This window comes from Mesoplodon densirostris, unplaced genomic scaffold, assembly GCF_025265405.1.
Source record: "Mesoplodon densirostris isolate mMesDen1 unplaced genomic scaffold, mMesDen1 primary haplotype scaffold_35, whole genome shotgun sequence".
NCBI lineage: Eukaryota > Metazoa > Chordata > Mammalia > Artiodactyla > Ziphiidae > Mesoplodon > Mesoplodon densirostris.
In genome coordinates this window covers 6080960-6100490 of record NW_026778195.1, presented here as the reverse complement: position 1 = coordinate 6100490, position 19531 = coordinate 6080960, and positions in this window count along the sequence as shown.

The window sequence follows — 19531 nt, the reverse complement described above, 5'->3', positions numbered from 1 at the left end:
ACCCCTGTAATCAAAATGCTCCATGCCCTTGTCATCACAAACCTCCATGACACATGTCATCAGAATGTTCCATGGCCTTCTCATCAAAATGCTCCATGCCCTTGTTATCAAATTGCTCAATGACAGCTGTAATCACAATGCTCCATGCCCGTTTTCATCTCAATGCTCCATGAACCCTGTCATCACAATGCATCATGCCCATCATCATAATGCTTCAGGCTATTGTCATCACAATGAAATCAAAATGCTCCATAACATCTGTCATCACAATTCTCCAAACCGCTGGGATCACAATATTCCATAACACTTATCATCAAAACACCCCATGATGCTCATAATCACAATTATCCATGGTCTTCTCATCACTATGCTCCATAACCTTTGTCATCAGAATGCTCAATACACTTGTCATCACAATGCTCCCTGACACTTGTCGTCAGTATGCTCCTTGAACACTGTCATGACAAGGCTCCATGCCTTTTTCATCACAATGATCCATGCCCTTTTCATCACAATGCTCCAAGACACATGTAATCACATTGTTCCATACACTTTTCATCACAGTGCTCCTTGACACATTCATCAGAATTCTCCATGTCTTGCTCTTCACAATGCTTCATGCCCTTGTCATAACAATGCTCCAAGACCACTGTAATCACAGTGCTCCATGCCCCTTTTCATCAGAATACTCCATGAGACTTGTCATCACAAGTCTCCATGGTCTTCTCATCACAATGCTCCAGGACTTTGTCATCACCATGCTCCATTTCCTTGTCATCACAATGTTCCATGACCTTTGTCATCACAGTACTCCATGATCATTTTCAGCCTAATGCACCGTGAACTTCTCATCACAATGCTCCATGACCACTGTCATCATAACACTCCATTACCCCTTACAACACAATGATCCGGGACTCTTGTCATCACAATGCTCCATGACCCCTGTCATCACAATATTCCATGAACATTTTCAGCCCATTGTTCCATGACACTTGTCATCAAAATGATCCATGCCCTTGTCATCCCAATGCTCCATGACCCCTGTATTCACAATGCTCTGTGACACATGTCATCACAGTGCTCCATGACACCTGTCATCACAATGCTCCATGCATTTCTCAGCAAAATGCTACATGACCTTGTCATTACAATGTTCTATGCACTTGTCATCACAATACTCCATTACCATTGACTTCAAAATACTCCATGAACCTTGGAATCACATTGTTTCATGCCCTTGTCATCACAATGCTCCATGCTCCTTGAAATCAAAATGATCCATGACCTGTTTGATCACAATGCTCCAAACACTTGTGATCACCATTTTCCATAACACTTGTCATCACAACGCTCCATGATTCCTGTCATCACAATACTCCATGCCCTTTTCATCACAATGCTCCATGACCTTTGTCACCACAATTCTCAATACACTTGTCATGACAAAGCTCCCTGACACTTGTCGTCAGAATGCTCCATGAACCCTGTCACAAAAAGGCTCCATGCCTTTTTCATCACAATGCCACATGCAGTTTTAATCAAATGCTCCATGCCATTGTCATCAAAATACTCCACAAGCTTGTCATCAGAATGCTCCATGACCCTTGTCATCACAATTCTCCATACACTTACCAGCACTATGCTCCCTGACCCTTGTCATCACAATGCTTCAAGCAATTGTCATCACAATGTTCCATTACATTTGTCATCAGAATCCTCCATGACACTTGCAACACAATGCTCCATGCCATTGTCATCACAATGGGCCATTACATATGTGATCACAATGCTCCCTGACACCTGTCTTCACAATACTGTATGACCTGGTCTTCACAATGCTCCATCCCCTTGTCATCACAATGCGCCATTCCAACTGTCATTGCAATAATCCATGAAACTTATTAGACCAATGATCCATGCCCTTGTCATCACAATGCTCCATGCCCTTGTTATCACAATGCTCCATGACCCCTGTCATCACAGTGCTCCGTGACTCCAGTCATCACAATGCTTCATGAACTTTGTCATCCCAATGGTCCATGCCCTCGTCATCAACAGTCTCTGTGACCGTTTTAACTACAATGCTCCATGAACTTTTCATCACAATGCTCTTTGACACTTGCCATCACAATACTCTATGCCTTTCTCAGCACAATGCTCCATGAACGTTGTCATGACAATGCTCCATGTGCTTGTCAGCACAATGCTCCATGACACATGTCATCACAATTTGCCATGCGCTTGTCATCATAGTGCTCCACAATCTTGTCATCACAATGCTCCATAAACCTTGTCATCACAATGCTCCATGCACTTCTCATCAAAATTCTCTCTCACAACTGATATCACAATGTTTCATCACTATTCATCACAATACTCCCTCAGCCCTGTCATCACAATGTTCCATGAATCCTGTCATCCCAATGCTACATGCACTTATCATCACAATGTTCGATGACCCCTGACATCACATTGTTCCATAACCCCTGTCATCAAAATGCTCCATGACCCTATTCATCCAAATGTTCCATGTCCCCTGACATCTCAATGCTCCATGACCCCTGTCATCACAATGCTCCATGCCCTTTTCATCACAATGCTCCATGTCATTGTCATCACAATAATCCATAAGCTTTTCATCAGAATGCTCCATGACACTTGTCATCACAATGCTCCATGTGCACTGTCATCACAATGCTCCATACCACTTGTCATTACAGTGCTCCATGACGCTCGTCATTCACAATTATCCATGGTCTTCTCATCACAATGCTCCACGCCCTTGTCATCAAAATGCTCCATGACCCTTGTCATCTCAGTGCTCCATGGCCACTGTCATCACAATTCTCCATACCCCTTGTCATTATAGCGCTCCATGACGCTCGTCATCACAATTATCCATGGTCTTCTCATCACAATGCTCCAAGATCTTTGTCATCACAATGCTCCATGCCCTGGTCATCACAGTGCTCCATGTTCCCTATCATCACAATTCTCCACGTTCTTGGCATCACTATGTTCCATGACACTACCCATCACAGTGTTAAATGCTTTGTCATCACAATACTCCACAAGCTTCTCATCATCATACTCCATGACCCTTGTCATCACAATGATCCATGACGCCTGTCATCACAATGCTCCATGAGACGTATCATCACAATGCTCCATGCCCCTTGTCATTACAGTGCTCCATGATGCTCGTCCCCAGAATTATCCATGGTCTTCTCATCACAGTGCTCCACGGTCTTGCCATCACAATGCTCCATGCCCTGGTCATCACAATGCTCCATGTCCCTTGTCATCACAATTCTCCACGTCCTTTTCATCACAATGCTCCATGACATTTCTCCTCACAATGTTACATGCTATTGTCATCACAATTCTCAATGCACTTGTCATCGCAATGTCCCATGACAACTGTCATAGCAATATCCATGCATTTGTCATCACAAAGCTTCATGACCTTTTCATCAAAATTCTCAATGGCCGTTGTCATCACAATGCTCCATGCCCTTGTCATCACAATGCTCCATGACCCTTGTCATCACAATTCTCCAATCCCTTATCATCACAATGCTCCATTACCTTTGTCATCACAATCGTCCATAACACTTGGCATCACAATGCTCCATGCAATTGTCATCACAATGGAACATGAAATATGCTATCACAATGCTCCCTGACACCTGTCTTCACAATACTCCATGACCTTGTCATCACAATGCTCCATGCCCTTGTCATCACAATGTGCCATGCCCACTCTAAACACAATTATCCATGAAACTTGTCATACCTATGCTCCATGCCCCTGTCATCACAATGCTACATGACCCCAGTCATCAAAATGCTCCGTGTGTCCCGTCATCACAAGGCTTCATGACCTGTGTCATCACAATGTTCAATGCCCTCATCATCACCAGGCTCTGTGAAATTTGTCACCACAGTGCTCCATGAAGTTTTCATCACAATGCTCCATGTCATGGTCATCACAATTCTCCATGAACGCTCTCATCACATTGCTCCATGACCTTGTCATCACAAAGCTCCATGACCCATGTCATCAGAATGCTCCATGGCCTTCTCATCACAGTGTTCCATGCCCTTGCCATCACAATGCTCCATTAGCCCTGTCATAACAATGCTCCATGACCCCTGCCATCACGATGTTCCATGGCCTTGTCATCACAAGGCTCGATGACCATTCTCATCACAATGCTCCAAGACCCCTGTAATCACAATGCTCCATGCCCCTATTCATTTCAATGATCCATGAACCCTGTCATCACAATGCACCATGCCCATCATCATAATGCTTCATGCTGTTGTCATCACAATGAAATCAGAATTCTCCCTGACCTCTGTCATCATAATGCTCCAAACCCTTGTGATCACTATGTTCTATAACACTTATCATCACAAAACCCCATGACGCTCGTCATCACAATTATCCATGGTCTTCTCATCACAATGCTCCATGACCTTTGTCATCACAATGCTCAATACACTTGTCATCAAAATGCTCCTTGACACTTGTCATCAGTATGCTTCTTGAACCCTGTCATGACAAGGTTCCATGCCTTTTTCATCACAATGTTCCATGCCCTTGTCATCATAAAGCTCCATGATGCAGGTCATCAGAACGCTCCATGGCCATCTCATCCCAATGCTCGATGCCCTTGTCATCACAATGCTCCACGACTCCTGTAATCACAATGCTCCATGCTCCTTTTCATCAGAATATTCCATGAGACTTGTCATCACAAATTTCCATGGTCTTCCCATCACAATGCTCCAGTACCTTGTCATCACAATCCTCCAGGATCCCTGTCATCACAATACTCCATGAATATTTTCAGCCCAATGCCCCTTGACCTTCTCATCACAAGGCTCCATGACCCCTCTCATCTCAATGCTCCATGACCCCTGTCATCACAACGATCTATGAACCACGACAGCAAAATGATCTGGGACTCTTGTCATCAAAATGATCCATGCCCTTGTCATCCCAAAGCTCCATGACCCCTGTAATCACAATGCTCCATGACACTTGTCATCACAGTGCTCCATGAACCTTGTCATCAAAATGCTCCATGCCTTTGTCAGCAATATGCTACATAATCTTGTCTTCAAAATGCTCCATGCGCTTGTCATCACAATCCTTCATGACACTTGGGATCACATTGTTTCATGCCCTTGTCATCTCCCTCTTGCCTTTCTGGTTTTTACAGATTTTCAGATGTCCCTTTTGACCCGTGGGAAGTGACAATTCTTTGTAGTGTGGATTTGCATTGCACGCTTGCTAGATTTGCCAAAAAGGTCGTATGCGTTTTCTCCTGAATATATTCAGGAGAAAAGGCATACGCCCTTTTTGGCCAAGTGCATCATTGTCAAAGTTGTGATTATTTTCCTGTGTTTTAAAGGCAATTCCAATTTACCTCTTGAAATATGTTTTGTGCAATTCTGCCGCATTTTCAAGTCAGCTTCGTTGCCTTCCCTCAACAGATTTTTGGAAGAGAGTAGTCCTTTATAACTCTGTAGTTTTGTGAATTGCTGTGCCCCTGAGCTCCAGTTTTCAACTCATATATTTGTGAGCTGAAGGCAAGTCCAAAATTTTGGTTCAGGACGTATACAGGTTCCCGGTGGGTGGCTGAAACTTTGGTTAATTATTCTTCCTGCTGTGAAATTAGAGTGATATGTGCCCGTCCAAATGCCTAACAGCTACTCTCTCATTGGTTCTCCCTCTTCCCTTCCATCCTCTGCCAAATTGGCAACCTGTGCAAACCAGGAGGTTAAAGGGACTGTCTCTCCAAGTTGGGAGATTGATAGTAAAGCAGTCGGAAAATCAAACCGGAGCACCACGAGAGGGACTATTCATTGAGTTTTAGAAACTTTTCGTATTCACAATGTGTCCATTCTCTAAGGTTCCCGTACATGTTATAGCTATAGTAATATTCCCTTCAACCTGGAGAGTTGGGACCCATGGAATGGCGGCCATGCATTATTGCTTTAAAGGGTCTGCATTTGCTCAACCTATCTCACCAATCCTCTCAGTCCCAAGTGTCCAGCCTTATGCCACACCCAACTGTCATTGTAGATAGGGTCATTCCAGGTTTCATCAGAGACCCTGAAGGAATTGTAAAGAATTTTCCTGTTTTTTTGTTTTGTTTTTGAAATTCCTTTTTATAGTGGGTTTGAGCTGATTCTCGCTGCCATGTTTATGCCAGTCTAGACACACATGATTCCCTTACGGAGACATATCAATACATAGGTTTTAAGATTCTTACTACTCAGATCTGTTCCTCTGCAGGAAATATGGGGTTTTGAGTCCCTTTCACTGAGGAAGGTGTAGGTCTTGTCTATTCCATAGTTGGTTTTTGGAACGGTACCTGTGCTTATATCAAAATCTGGTTTTATACATCAGCCCACCTCTCCTTCTCCCTTAAGCAGGCATAAGAGTGTTTTCTAAATGTGAGACTCTGTTCTCTTTCCTAACTTAGTTCATGTGTAGCCATGTTTACAGGATCTTCTTAAGTGATATCTTATGATAAGTTTCTTTTTCTGTGTGACTTATTTCACTTAGAATCATCGTACCTGAATCCACTCACTTTGCTGCTACTGGTCTTATGACATTGATTTCATGGCTGAGTTATATTCCATCGTACATAATTACCACAGTTTTTTGAACGATTTTTATATTTCCTGGGATATTTAAGGTGTACCCAAGTTGAGGTTCTTGTAAGCAGTGCAGCCCTAAATTTGGGGGTGGCTCTGTCTTATTGATTTTCAGTTTTCCCAAGGTATATTCCCTAGACTGGAAGGGCCCTTGGCTCTGTAGCTCTGTTGTTTACTTGTTTTAGGGAACACAATGCACTCCACCAGTGAGGCAGTTGGCAATTTATATCCCGCCCATCAGCATAACAAGGCTCCCTGTTCTCCAGGTCCTGTCTTGCCTTTCTGGTTTTTACATATTTTGTGGATGTCCCTTTGGACCAGTGGGAAGTGATACTTCTTTGTAGTGCAGATTTGCATTGCCCGCTTGCTTGCTTGGCCAAAAAGGGTGTATGCGTTTTCTCCTGAATATATTCACGAGAAAAAGCATACGCCCTGTTTGGCCAAGTGCATCATTGTTGAAGTTATGCCCCTCTTCCTGTGCTTTACAGGCGATTCCTACATACCTCTTGAAATCTGTTTCCTGCTATTCTGCCTAGCTTTCATGTCGGCCTCGTTGCCTTCCCTAACAGATTTTTGGACGATAGTTGTCCTTTATCACTCTGCCAGTTTGTGAATTGCTGTGCCCCTGAGCTCCATTTCTCAACTCGTTTTCTGGGAGCTGAACGCAAGTCCAAAATTTTGGATCATGTCCTATACTGGTTCCTGGTGGGTGGCTGAGACTTTGGTTAATTCTTCTTCCTGCCGGGAAATTAGAGTGACATGTGCCCGTCCAAATGCCTAACAGCTACTCTCTCATGGGTTCTCCCTCGTCCCTTCCATCCTCTGCCAAATTGGGAACCTGTGCAAACCAGGAGGTTAAAGGTCCTGTCTCTCCAAGTTGGGAGATTGATAGTAAGGCAGTTGGAAAGTCAAACTGGAGCACCAGGAGAGGGACTATTCGTTGAGTTTTAGAAACCTTTCGTATTCAAAGTATGTACTTTCTCTAGGTTTCCTGTACATGTTATAGCTGTAGTAATATTCCCTTGAACCTGGAGAGTTGGGACCCATGGAATGGGGGCCATGCATTATTGCTTGAAATGGTCTGCATTTGCTCACCCAATCTCACCAATCCTCTCCGTCCCAAGAGTCCAGCCTTATGCCACATCCAGCTGTCATAGTAGATAGGGTCTTTCCAGGTTTCCTCAGACACCCTGAAGGAATTGTAAAGAATTTCCATGTTTTTTGGTTTTACTTTTGAAATTCCTTTTTATAGTGGGTTTGAGCTGATTCTCGCTGCCATGTTTATGCCACTCTAGACAAACTTGATTCCCTTATGCAGTCATATCTATACATCGGTTTTAAGATTCTTACTAGTCAGATATATTCCTCTGTGAGAAATATGGGGTTTTTAGTCTCTTTCACTGAGGAAGGTGTAGGTCTTGTCTATTCCAAAGTTGGTTTTTGGAACGGTCCCTGTGCTTATATCAAACTCTGGTTTTATGCATCACCCCACCTCTCCTTCCCCTTTATGCAGGCATAAGAGTGTTTTCTAAATGTGAGACTCTGTTCTCTTTCCTAACTCAGTTCACGTGTAGCCATGTTTACAGGATCTTCATAAGTGATATCTTATGATAAGTTTCTTTTTCTGTGTGACTTATTTCACTTAGAATCATTGTACCTGAATCCACTCACTTTGCTGCTACTGGTCTTATGACATTGATTTCATGGCTGAGGGATATTCCATCGTACGTAAGTACCACAATGTTTTGAACCATTTTTATATTTACTGGGATATTTAAGGTGTACCCAAGTTAAGGTTCTTGTAGTCAGTGCAGCCCTAAATTTGGAGGTGGCCCTTTCTTATTGATTTTCAGTTTTCCCAAGGTATATTCCCTAGACTCGAAGTGGCCTTGTCTCTGTAGCTCTGTTGTTTACTTGTTTTAGGGAACACAATGCACTCCTCCAGTGAGGCAGTTGGCAATTTACATCCCGCCCATCAGCATAACAAGGCTCCCTGTTCTCCAGGGCCTGTCTTGCCTTTCTGGTTTTTACACATTTTGTGGATGTTCGTTTTGACCGGTGGGAAATGATACTTCTTTGTAGTGCAGATTTGCATTGCCCGCTTGCTTGCTTGGCCAAAAAGGGCGTATGCGTTTTCTCCTGAATATATTCAGGAGAAAACACATACGCCCTTTTTGGCCAAGTGCACCATTGTCCAAGTTGTGCCCCTCTTCCTGTGCTTTACAGGCGATTCCAAGGTACCTCTTGAAATCTGTTTCCTGCTCTTTTGCCTCGCTTTCAAGTCCGCCTCGTTGACTTCCCTCAACAGATTTTTGGACGATACTTGTCCTTTATCACTCTGCCACTTTGTGAATTGCTGTGCCCGTGAGCTCCATTTCTCAACACTTTTTTTGTGAGCTGAACGCAAGTCCAAAATTTTGGATCATGTCCTTTACTGGTTCCCGGTGGGTGGCTGAGACTTTTGTTAATTCTTCTTCCTGCCGGGAAATTAGAGTGACATGTGCCCGTCCAAATGCCTAACAGCTACTCTCTCATGGGTCCTCCCTCGTCCCTTCCATCCTCTGCCAAATTGGGAACCTGTGCAAACCAGGAGGTTAAAGGGCCTGTCTCTCCAAGTTGGGAGATTGATAGTAAGGCAGTTGGAAAGTCAAACTGGAGCACCAGGAGAGGGACTATTCGTTGAGTTTTAGAAACCTTTGGTATTCACAGTGTGTACATTCTCTAGGTTTCCTGTACATGTTATAGCTGTAGTAATATTCCCTTGAACCTGGAGAGTTGGGACCCATGGAATGGGGGCCATGCATTATTGCTTGAAAGGGTCTGCATTTGCTCACCCAATCTCACCAATCCTCTAAGTCCCAAGTGTCCAGCCTTATGTCACATCCAGCTGTCATTGTAGATAGGGTCTTTCCAGGTTTCCTCAGACACCCTGAAGGAATTGGAAATAATTTCCCTGTTTTTTGGTATTGCTTTTGAAATTCCTTTTCATAGTGGGTTTGAGCTGATTCTCGCTGCCATGTTTATGCTACTCTAGACACACTTGATTCCCTTATGGAGTCATATCAATACATAGGTTTTAAGATTCTTACTAGTCAGATATATTCCTCTGCGGGAAATATGGGGTTTTGAGTCTCTTTCACTGAGGAAGCTGTAGGTCTTGTCTATTCCAAAGTTGGTTTTTGGAACGGTCCCTGTGCTTATATCAAACTCTGGTTTTATGCATCACCCCACCTCTCCATCCCCTTTATGCAGGCATAAGAGTGTTTTCTAAATGTGAGACTCTGTTCTCTTTCCTAACTCAGTTCACGTGTAGCCATGTTTACAGGATCTTCATAAGTTATATCTTATGATAAGTTTCTTTTTCTGTGTGACTTATTTCACTTAGAATCATTGTACCTGAATCCACTCACTTTGCTGCTACTGGTCTTATGACATTGATTTCATGGCTGAGGGATATTCCATCGTACGTAAGTACCACAATGTTTTGAACCATTTTTATATTTACTGGGATATTTAAGGTGTACCCAAGTTAAGGTTCTTGTAGTCAGTGCAGCCCTAAATTTGGAGGTGGCCCTTTCTTATTGATTTTCAGTTTTCCCAAGGTATATTCCCTAGACTCGAAGTGGCCTTGTCTCTGTAGCTCTGTTGTTTACTTGTTTTAGGGAACACAATGCACTCCTCCAGTGAGGCAGTTGGCAATTTACATCCCGCCCATCAGCATAACAAGGCTCCCTGTTCTCCAGGGCCTGTCTTGCCTTTCTGGTTTTTACACATTTTGTGGATGTTCGTTTTGACCGGTGGGAAATGATACTTCTTTGTAGTGCAGATTTGCATTGCCCGCTTGCTTGCTTGGCCAAAAAGGGCGTATGCGTTTTCTCCTGAATATATTCAGGAGAAAACACATACGCCCTTTTTGGCCAAGTGCACCATTGTCCAAGTTGTGCCCCTCTTCCTGTGCTTTACAGGCGATTCCAAGGTACCTCTTGAAATCTGTTTCCTGCTCTTTTGCCTCGCTTTCAAGTCCGCCTCGTTGACTTCCCTCAACAGATTTTTGGATGATACTTGTCCTTTATCACTCTGCCACTTTGTGAATTGCTGTGCCCGTGAGCTCCATTTCTCAACTCTTTTTTTGTGAGCTGAACGCAAGTCCAAAATTTTGGATCATGTCCTTTACTGGTTCCCGGTGGGTGGCTGAGACTTTTGTTAATTCTTCTTCCTGCCGGGAAATTAGAGTGACATGTGCCCGTCCTAATGCCTAACAGCTACTCTCTCATGGGTCCTCCCTCGTCCCTTCCATCCTCTGCCAAATTGGGAACCTGTGCAAACCAGGAGGTTAAAGGGCCTGTCTCTCCAAGTTGGGAGATTGATAGTAAGGCAGTTGGAAAGTCAAACTGGAGCACCAGGAGAGGGACTATTCGTTGAGTTTTAGAAACCTTTGGTATTCACAGTGTGTACATTCTCTAGGTTTCCTGTACATGTTATAGCTGTAGTAATATTCCCTTGAACCTGGAGAGTTGGGACCCATGGAATGGGGGCCATGCATTATTGCTTGAAAGGGTCTGCATTTGCTCACCCAATCTCACCAATCCTCTAAGTCCCAAGTGTCCAGCCTTATGTCACATCCAGCTGTCATTGTAGATATGGTCTTTCCAGGTTTCCTCAGACACCCTGAAGGAATTGGAAAGAATTTCCCTGTTTTTTGGTATTGCTTTTGAAATTCCTTTTCATAGTGGGTTTGAGCTGATTCTCGCTGCCATGTTTATGCTACTCTAGACACACTTGATTCCCTTATGGAGTCATATCAATACATAGGTTTTAAGATTCTTACTAGTCAGATATATTCCTCTGCGGGAAATATGGGGTTTTGAGTCTCTTTCACTGAGGAAGCTGTAGGTCTTGTCTATTCCAAAGTTGGTTTTTGGAACGGTCCCTGTGCTTATATCAAACTCTGGTTTTATGCATCACCCCACCTCTCCATCCCCTTTATGCAGGCATAAGAGTGTTTTCTAAATGGGAGACTCTGTTCTCTTTCCTAACTCAGTTCACGTGTAGCCATGTTTTCAGGATCTTCATAAGTGATATCTTATGATAAGTTTCTTTTTCTGTGTGCCTTATTTCACTTAGAATCATCGTACCTGAATCCACTCACTTTGCTGCTACTGGTCTTATGACATTGATTTCATGGCTGAGGGATATTCCATCGTACGTAAGTACCACAATGTTTTGAACCATTTTTATATTTCCTGGGATATTTAAGGTGTACCCAACTTAAGGTTCTTGTAGTCAGTGCAGCCCTAAATTTGGAGGTGGCCCTTTCTTATTGATTTTCAGTTTTCCCAAGGTATATTCCCTAGACTCGAAGTGGCCTTGTCTCTGTAGCACTGTTGTTTACTTGTTTTAGGGAACACAATGCACTCCTCCAGTGAGGCAGTTGGCAATTTACATCCCGCCCATCAGCATAACAAGGCTCCCTGTTCTCCAGGGCCTGTCTTGCCTTTCTGGTTTTTACACATTTTGTGGATGTTCCTTTTGACCGGTGGGAAATGATACTTCTTTGTAGTGCAGATTTGCATTGCCCGCTTGCTTGCTTGGCCAAAAAGGGCGTATGCGTTTTCTCCTGAATATATTCAGGAGAAAACGCATACGCCCTTTTTGGCCAAGTGCACCATTGTCCAAGTTGTGCCCCTCTTCCTGTGCTTTACAGGCGATTCCAAGGTACCTCTTGAAATCTGTTTCCTGCTCTTTTGCCTCGCTTTCAAGTCCGCCTCGTTGACTTCCCTCAACAGATTTTTGGACGATAGTTGTCCTTTATCACTCTGCCACTTTGTGAATTGCTGTGCCCGTGAGCTCCATTTCTCAACTCTTTTTTTGTGAGCTGAACGCAAGTCCAAAATTTTGGATCATGTCCTTTACTGGTTCCCGGTGGGTGGCTGAGACTTTTGTTAATTCTTCTTCCTGCCGGGAAATTAGAGTGACATGTGCCCGTCCAAATGCCTAACAGCTACTCTCTCATGGGTCCTCCCTCGTCCCTTCCATCCTCTGCCAAATTGGGAACCTGTGCAAACCAGGAGGTTAAAGGGCCTGTCTCTCCAAGTTGGGAGATTGATAGTAAGGCAGTTGGAAAGTCAAACTGGAGCACCAGGAGAGGGACTATTAGTTGAGTTTTAGAAACCTTTGGTATTCACAGTGTGTACATTCTCTAGGTTTCCTGTACATGTTATAGCTGTAGTAATATTCCCTTGAACCTGGAGAGTTGGGACCCATGGAATGGGGGCCATGCATTATTGCTTGAAAGGGTCTGCATTTGCTCACCCAATCTCACCAATCCTCTAAGTCCCAAGTGTCCAGGCTTATGTCACATCCAGCTGTCATTGTAGATAGGGTCTTTCCAGGTATCCTCAGACTCCCTGAAGGAATTGGAAAGAATTTCCCTGTTTTTTTGTATTGCTTTTGAAATTCCTTTTCATAGTGGGTTTGAGCTGATTCTCGCTGCCATGTTTATGCTACTCTAGACACACTTGATTCCCTTATGGAGTCATATCAATACATAGGTTTTAAGATTTTTACTAGTCAGATATATTCCTCTGCGGGAAATATGGGGTTTTGAGTCTCTTTCACTGAGGAAGCTGTAGGTCTTGTCTATTCCAAAGTTGGTTTTTGGAACGGTCCCTGTGCTTATATCAAACTCTGGTTTTATGCATCACCCCACCTCTCCATCCCCTTTATGCAGGCATAAGAGTGTTTTCTAAATGGGAGACTCTGTTCTCTTTCCTAACTCAGTTCACGTGTAGCCATGTTTTCAGGATCTTCATAAGTGATATCCTATGATAAGTTTCTTTTTCTGTGTGCCTTATTTCACTTAGAATCATCGTACCTGAATCCACTCACTTTGCTGCTACTGGTCTTATGACATTGATTTCATGGCTGAGGGATATTCCATCGTACGTAAGTACCACAATGTTTTGAACCATTTTTATATTTCCTGGGATATTTAAGGTGTACCCAAGTTAAGGTTCTTGTAGTCAGTGCAGCCCTAAATTTGGAGGTGGCCCTTTCTTATTGATTTTCAGTTTTCCCAAGGTATATTCCCTAGACTGGAAGTGGCCTTGTCTCTGTAGCACTGTTGTTTACTTGTTTTAGGGAACACAATGCACTCCTCCAGTGAGGCAGTTGGCAATTTACATCCCACCCATCAGCATAACAAGGCTCCCTGTTCTCCAGGGCCTGTCTTGCCTTTCTGGTTTTTACACATTTTGTGGATGTTCCTTTTAACCGGTGGGAAATGATACTTCTTTGTAGTGCAGATTTGCATTGCCCGCTTGCTTGCTTGGCCAAAAAGGGCGTATGCGTTTTCTCCTGAATATATTCAGGAGAAAACGCATACGCCCTTTTTGGCCAAGTGCACCATTGTCCAAGTTGTGCCCCTCTTCCTGTGCTTTACAGGCGATTCCAAGGTACCTCTTGAAATCTGTTTCCTGCTCTTTTGCCTCGCTTTCAAGTCCGCCTCGTTGACTTCCCTCAACAGATTTTTGGACGATAGTTGTCCTTTATCACTCTGCCACTTTGTGAATTGCTGTGCCCGTGAGCTCCATTTCTCAACTCTTTTTTTGTGAGCTGAACGCAAGTCCAAAATTTTGGATCATGTCCTTTACTGGTTCCCGGTGGGTGGCTGAGACTTTTGTTAATTCTTCTTCCTGCCGGGAAATTAGAGTGACATGTGCCCGTCCAAATGCCTAACAGCTACTCTCTCATGGGTCCTCCCTCGTCCCTTCCATCCTCTGCCAAATTGGGAACCTGTGCAAACCAGGAGGTTAAAGGGCCTGTCTCTCCAAGCTGGGAGATTGATAGTAAGGCAGTTGGAAAGTCAAACTGGAGCACCAGGAGAGGGACTATTAGTTGAGTTTTAGAAACCTTTGGTATTCACAGTGTGTACATTCTCTAGGTTTCCTGTACATGTTATAGCTGTAGTAATATTCCCTTGAACCTGGAGAGTTGGGACCCATGGAATGGGGGCCATGCATTATTGCTTGAAAGGGTCTGCATTTGCTCACCCAATCTCACCAATCCTCTAAGTCCCAAGTGTCCAGCCTTATGTCACATCCAGCTGTCATTGTAGATAGGGTCTTTCCAGGTATCCTCAGACTCCCTGAAGGAATTGGAAAGAATTTCCCTGTTTTTTGGTATTGCTTTTGAAATTCCTTTTCATAGTGGGTTTGAGCTGATTCTCGCTGCCATGTTTATGCTACTCTAGACACACTTGATTCCCTTATGGAGTCATATCAATACATAGGTTTTAAGATTCTTACTAGTCAGATATATTCCTCTGCGGGAAATATGGGGTTTTGAGTCTCTTTCACTGAGGAAGCTGTAGGTCTTGTCTATTCCAAAGTTGGTTTTTGGAACAGTCCCTGTGCTTATATCAAACTCTGGTTTTATGCATCACCCCACCTCTCCATCCCCTTTATGCAGGCATAAGAGTGTTTTCTAAATGGGAGACTCTGTTCTCTTTCCTAACTCAGTTCACGTGTAGCCATGTTTTCAGGATCTTCATAAGTGATATCCTATGATAAGTTTCTTTTTCTGTGTGACTTATTTCACTTAGAATCATCGTACCTGAATCCACTCACTTTGCTGCTACTGGTCTTATGACATTGATTTCATGGCTGAGGGATATTCCATCGTACGTAAGTACCACAATGTTTTGAACCATTTTTATATTTCCTGGGATATTTAAGGTGTACCCAAGTTAAGGTTCTTGTATTCAGTGCAGCCCTAAATTTGGAGGTGGCCCTTTCTTATTGATTTTCAGTTTTCCCAAGGTATATTCCCTAGACTGGAAGTGGCCTTGTCTCTGTAGCTCTGTTGTTTACTTGTTTTAGGGAACACAATGCACTCCTCCAGTGAGGCAGTTGGCAATTTACATCCCGCCCATCAGCATAACAAGGCTCCCTGTTCTCCAGGGCCTGTCTTGCCTTTCTGGTTTTTACACATTTTGTGGATGTTCCTTTTTACCGGTGGGAAATGATACTTCTTTGTAGTGCAGATTTGCATTGCCCGCTTGCTTGCTTGGCCAAAAAGGGCGTATGCGTTTTCTCCTGAATATATTCAGGAGAAAACGCATACGCCCTTTTTGGCCAAGTGCACCATTGTCCAAGTTGTGCCCCTCTTCCTGTGCTTTACAGGCGATTCCAAGGTACCTCTTGAAATCTGTTTCCTGCTATTTTGCCTCGCTTTCAAGTCCGCCTCGTTGACTTCCCTCAACAGATTTTTGGACGATAGTTGTCCTTTATCACTCTGCCACTTTGTGAATTGCTGTGCCCGTGAGCTCCATTTCTCAACTCTTTTTTTGTGAGCTGAACGCAAGTCCAAAATTTTGGATCATGTCCTTTACTGGTTCCCGGTGGGTGGCTGAGACTTTTGTTAATTCTTCTTCCTACCGGGAAATTAGAGTGACATGTGCCCGTCCAAATGCCTAACAGCTACTCTCTCATGGGTCCTCCCTCGTCCCTTCCATCCTCTGCCAAATTGGGAACCTGTGCAAACCAGGAGGTTAAAGGGCCTGTCTCTCCAAGTTGGGAGATTGATAGTAAGGCAGTTGGAAAGTCAAACTGGAGCACCAGGAGAGGGACTATTCGTTGAGTTTTAGAAACCTTTGGTATTCACAGTGTGTACATTCTCTAGGTTTCCTGTACATGTTATAGCTGTAGTAATATTCCCTTGAACCTGGAGAGTTGGGACCCATGGAATGGGGGCCATGCATTATTGCTTGAAAGGGTCTGCATTTGCTCACCCAATCTCACCAATCCTCTAAGTCCCAAGTGTCCAGGCTTATGTCACATCCAGCTGTCATTGTAGATAGGGTCTTTCCAGGTTTCCTCAGACACCCTGAAGGAATTGTAAAGAATTTCCCTGTTTTTTGGTTTTGCTTTTGAAATTCCTTTTTAGAGTGGGTTTGAGCTGATTCTCGCTGCCATGTTTATGCCACTCTAGACACACTTGATTCCCTTATGGAGTCATATCAATACATAGGTTTTAAGATTCTTACTAGTCAGATATATTCCTCTGCGGGAAATATGGGGTTTTGAGTCTCTTTCACTGAGGAAGGTGTAGGTCTTGTCTATTCCAAAGTTGGTTTTTGGAACGGTCCCTGTGCTTATATCAAACTCTGGTTTTATGCATCACCCCACCTCTCCTTCCCCTTTATGCAGGCATAAGAGTGTTTTCTAAATGTGAGACTCTGTTCTCTTTCCTAACTCAGTTCACGTGTAGCCATGTTTACAGGATCTTCATAAGTGATATCTTATGATAAGTTTCTTTTTCTGTGTGACATATTTCACTTAGAATCATTGTACTTGAATCCACTCACTTTGCTGCGACTGGTCTTATGACATTAATTTCATGGCGGAGGGATATTCCATCGTACGTAAGTACCACAATGTTTTGAACCATTTTTATATTTCCTGGGATATTTAAGGTGTACCCAAGTTGAGGTTCTTGTAGTCAGTGCATCCCGAAATTTGGAGGTGGCTCTTTCATATTGATTTTCAGTTTTCCCAAGGTATATTCCCTAGACTGGAAGTGGCCTTGGCTCTGTAGCTCTGTTGTTTACTTGTTTTAGGGAACACAATGCACTCCTCCAGTGAGGCAGTTGGCAATTTACATCCCGCCCATCAGCATAACAAGGCTCCCTGTTCTCCAGGGCCTGTATTGCCTTTCTGTTTTTTACACATTTTGTGGATGTCCCTTTTGAGCAGTGGGAACTGATACTTCTTTGTAGTGCAGATTTGCATTGCCCGCTTGCTTGCTTGGCCAAAAAGGGCGTATGCGTTTTCTCCTGAATATATTCAGGAGAAAACGCATACGCCCTTTTTGGCCAAGTGCACCATTGTCCAAGTTGTGCTCCTCTTCCTGTGCTTTACAGGCGATTCCAAGGTACCTCTTGAAATCTGTTTCCTGCTATTTTGCCTCGCTTTCAAGTCCGCCTCCTTGACTTCCCTCAACAGATTTTTGGACGATAGTTGTCCTTTATCACTCTGCCAGTTTGTGAATTGCTGTGCCCCTGAGCTCCATTTCTCAACTCGTTTTTTGTGAGCTGAACGCAAGTCCAAAATTTTGGATCATGTCCTATACTGGTTCCCGGTGGGTGCCTGAGACTTTGGTTAATTCTTCTTCCTGCCGGGAAATTAGAGTGACATGTGCCCGTCCAAATGCCTAACAGCTACTCTCTCATGGGTTCTCCCTCGTCCCTTCCATCCTCTGCCAAATTGGGAACCTGTGCAAACCAGGAGGTTAAAGGGCCTGTCTCTCCAAGTTGGGAGATTTATAGTAAGGCAGTTGGAAAGTCAAACTGGAGCACCATGAGAGGGACTATTCGTTGAGTTTTAGAAACCTTTTGTATTCACAGTGTGTACATTCTCTAGGTTTCCTGTACATGTTATAGCTGTAGTAATATTCCCTTCAACCTGGAGATTTGGGACCCATGGAATGGGGGCCATGCATTATTGCTTGAAAGGGTCTGCATTTGCTCACCCAATCTCACCAATCCTCTCAGGCCCAAGTGTCCAGACTTATGCCACATCCAGCTGTCATTGTAGATAGGGTCTTTCCAGGTTTCCTCAGACACCCTGAAGGAATTGTAAAGAATTTCCCTGTTTTTTGGTTTTGCTTTTGAAATTCCTTTTTAGAGTGGGTTTGAGCTGATTCTCGCTGCCATGTTTATGCCACTCTAGACACACTTGATTCCCTTATGCAGTCATATCTATACATCGGTTTTAAGATTCTTACTAGTCAGATATATTCCTCTGCGGGAAATATGGGGTTTGAGTCTCTTTCACTGAGGAAGGTGTAGGTCTTGTCTATTCCAAAGTTGGTTTTGGAACGGTCCCTGTGCTTATATCAAACTCTGGTTTTATGCATCACCCCACCTCTCCTGACCCTTTATGCAGGCATAAGAGTGTTTTCTAAATGGGAGACTCTGTTCTCTTTCCTAACTCAGTTCACGTGTAGCCATGTTTACAGGATCTTCATAAGTGATATCTTATGATAAGTGTCTTTTTCTGTGTGCCTTATTTCACTTAGAATCATCGTACCTGAATCCCCTTACTTTGCTGCTACTGGTCTTATGACATTGATTTCATGGCTGAGGGATATTCCATCGTACGTAAGTACCACAATGTTTTGAACCATTTTTATATTTCCTGGGATATTTAAGGTGTACCCAAGTTGAGGTTCTTGTAGTCAGTTCAGCCCTAAATTTGGAGGTGTCTCTTTCTTATTGATTTTCAGTTTTCCCAAGGTATATTCCCTAGACTGGAAGTGGCCTTGGCTCTGTAGCTCTGTTGTTTACTTGTTTTAGGGAACACAATGCACTCCTCCAGTGAGGCAGTTGGCAATTTACATCCCGCCCATCAGCATAACAAGGCTCCCTGTTCTCCAGGGCCTGTCTTGCCTTTCTGGTTTTTGCACATTTTGTGGATGTCCCTTTTGACCGGTGGGAAGTGATACTTCTTTGTAGTGCAGATTTGCATTGCCCGCTTGCTTGCTTGGCCAAAAAGGGCGTATGCGTTTTCTCCTGAATATATTCAGGAGAAAACGCATACGCCCTTTTTGGCCAAGTGCACCATTGTCCAAGTTGTGCCCCTCTTCCTGTGCTTTACAGGCGATTCCAAGGTACCTCTTGAAATCTGTTTCCTGCTATTTTGCCTCGCTTTCAATCCGCCTCGTTGACTTCCCTCAACAGATTTTTGGACGATAGTTGTCCTTTATCACTCTGCCAGTTTGTGAATTGCTGTGCCCCTGAGCTCCATTTCTCAACTCGTTTTTTGTGAGCTGAAAGCAAGTCCAAAATTTTGGA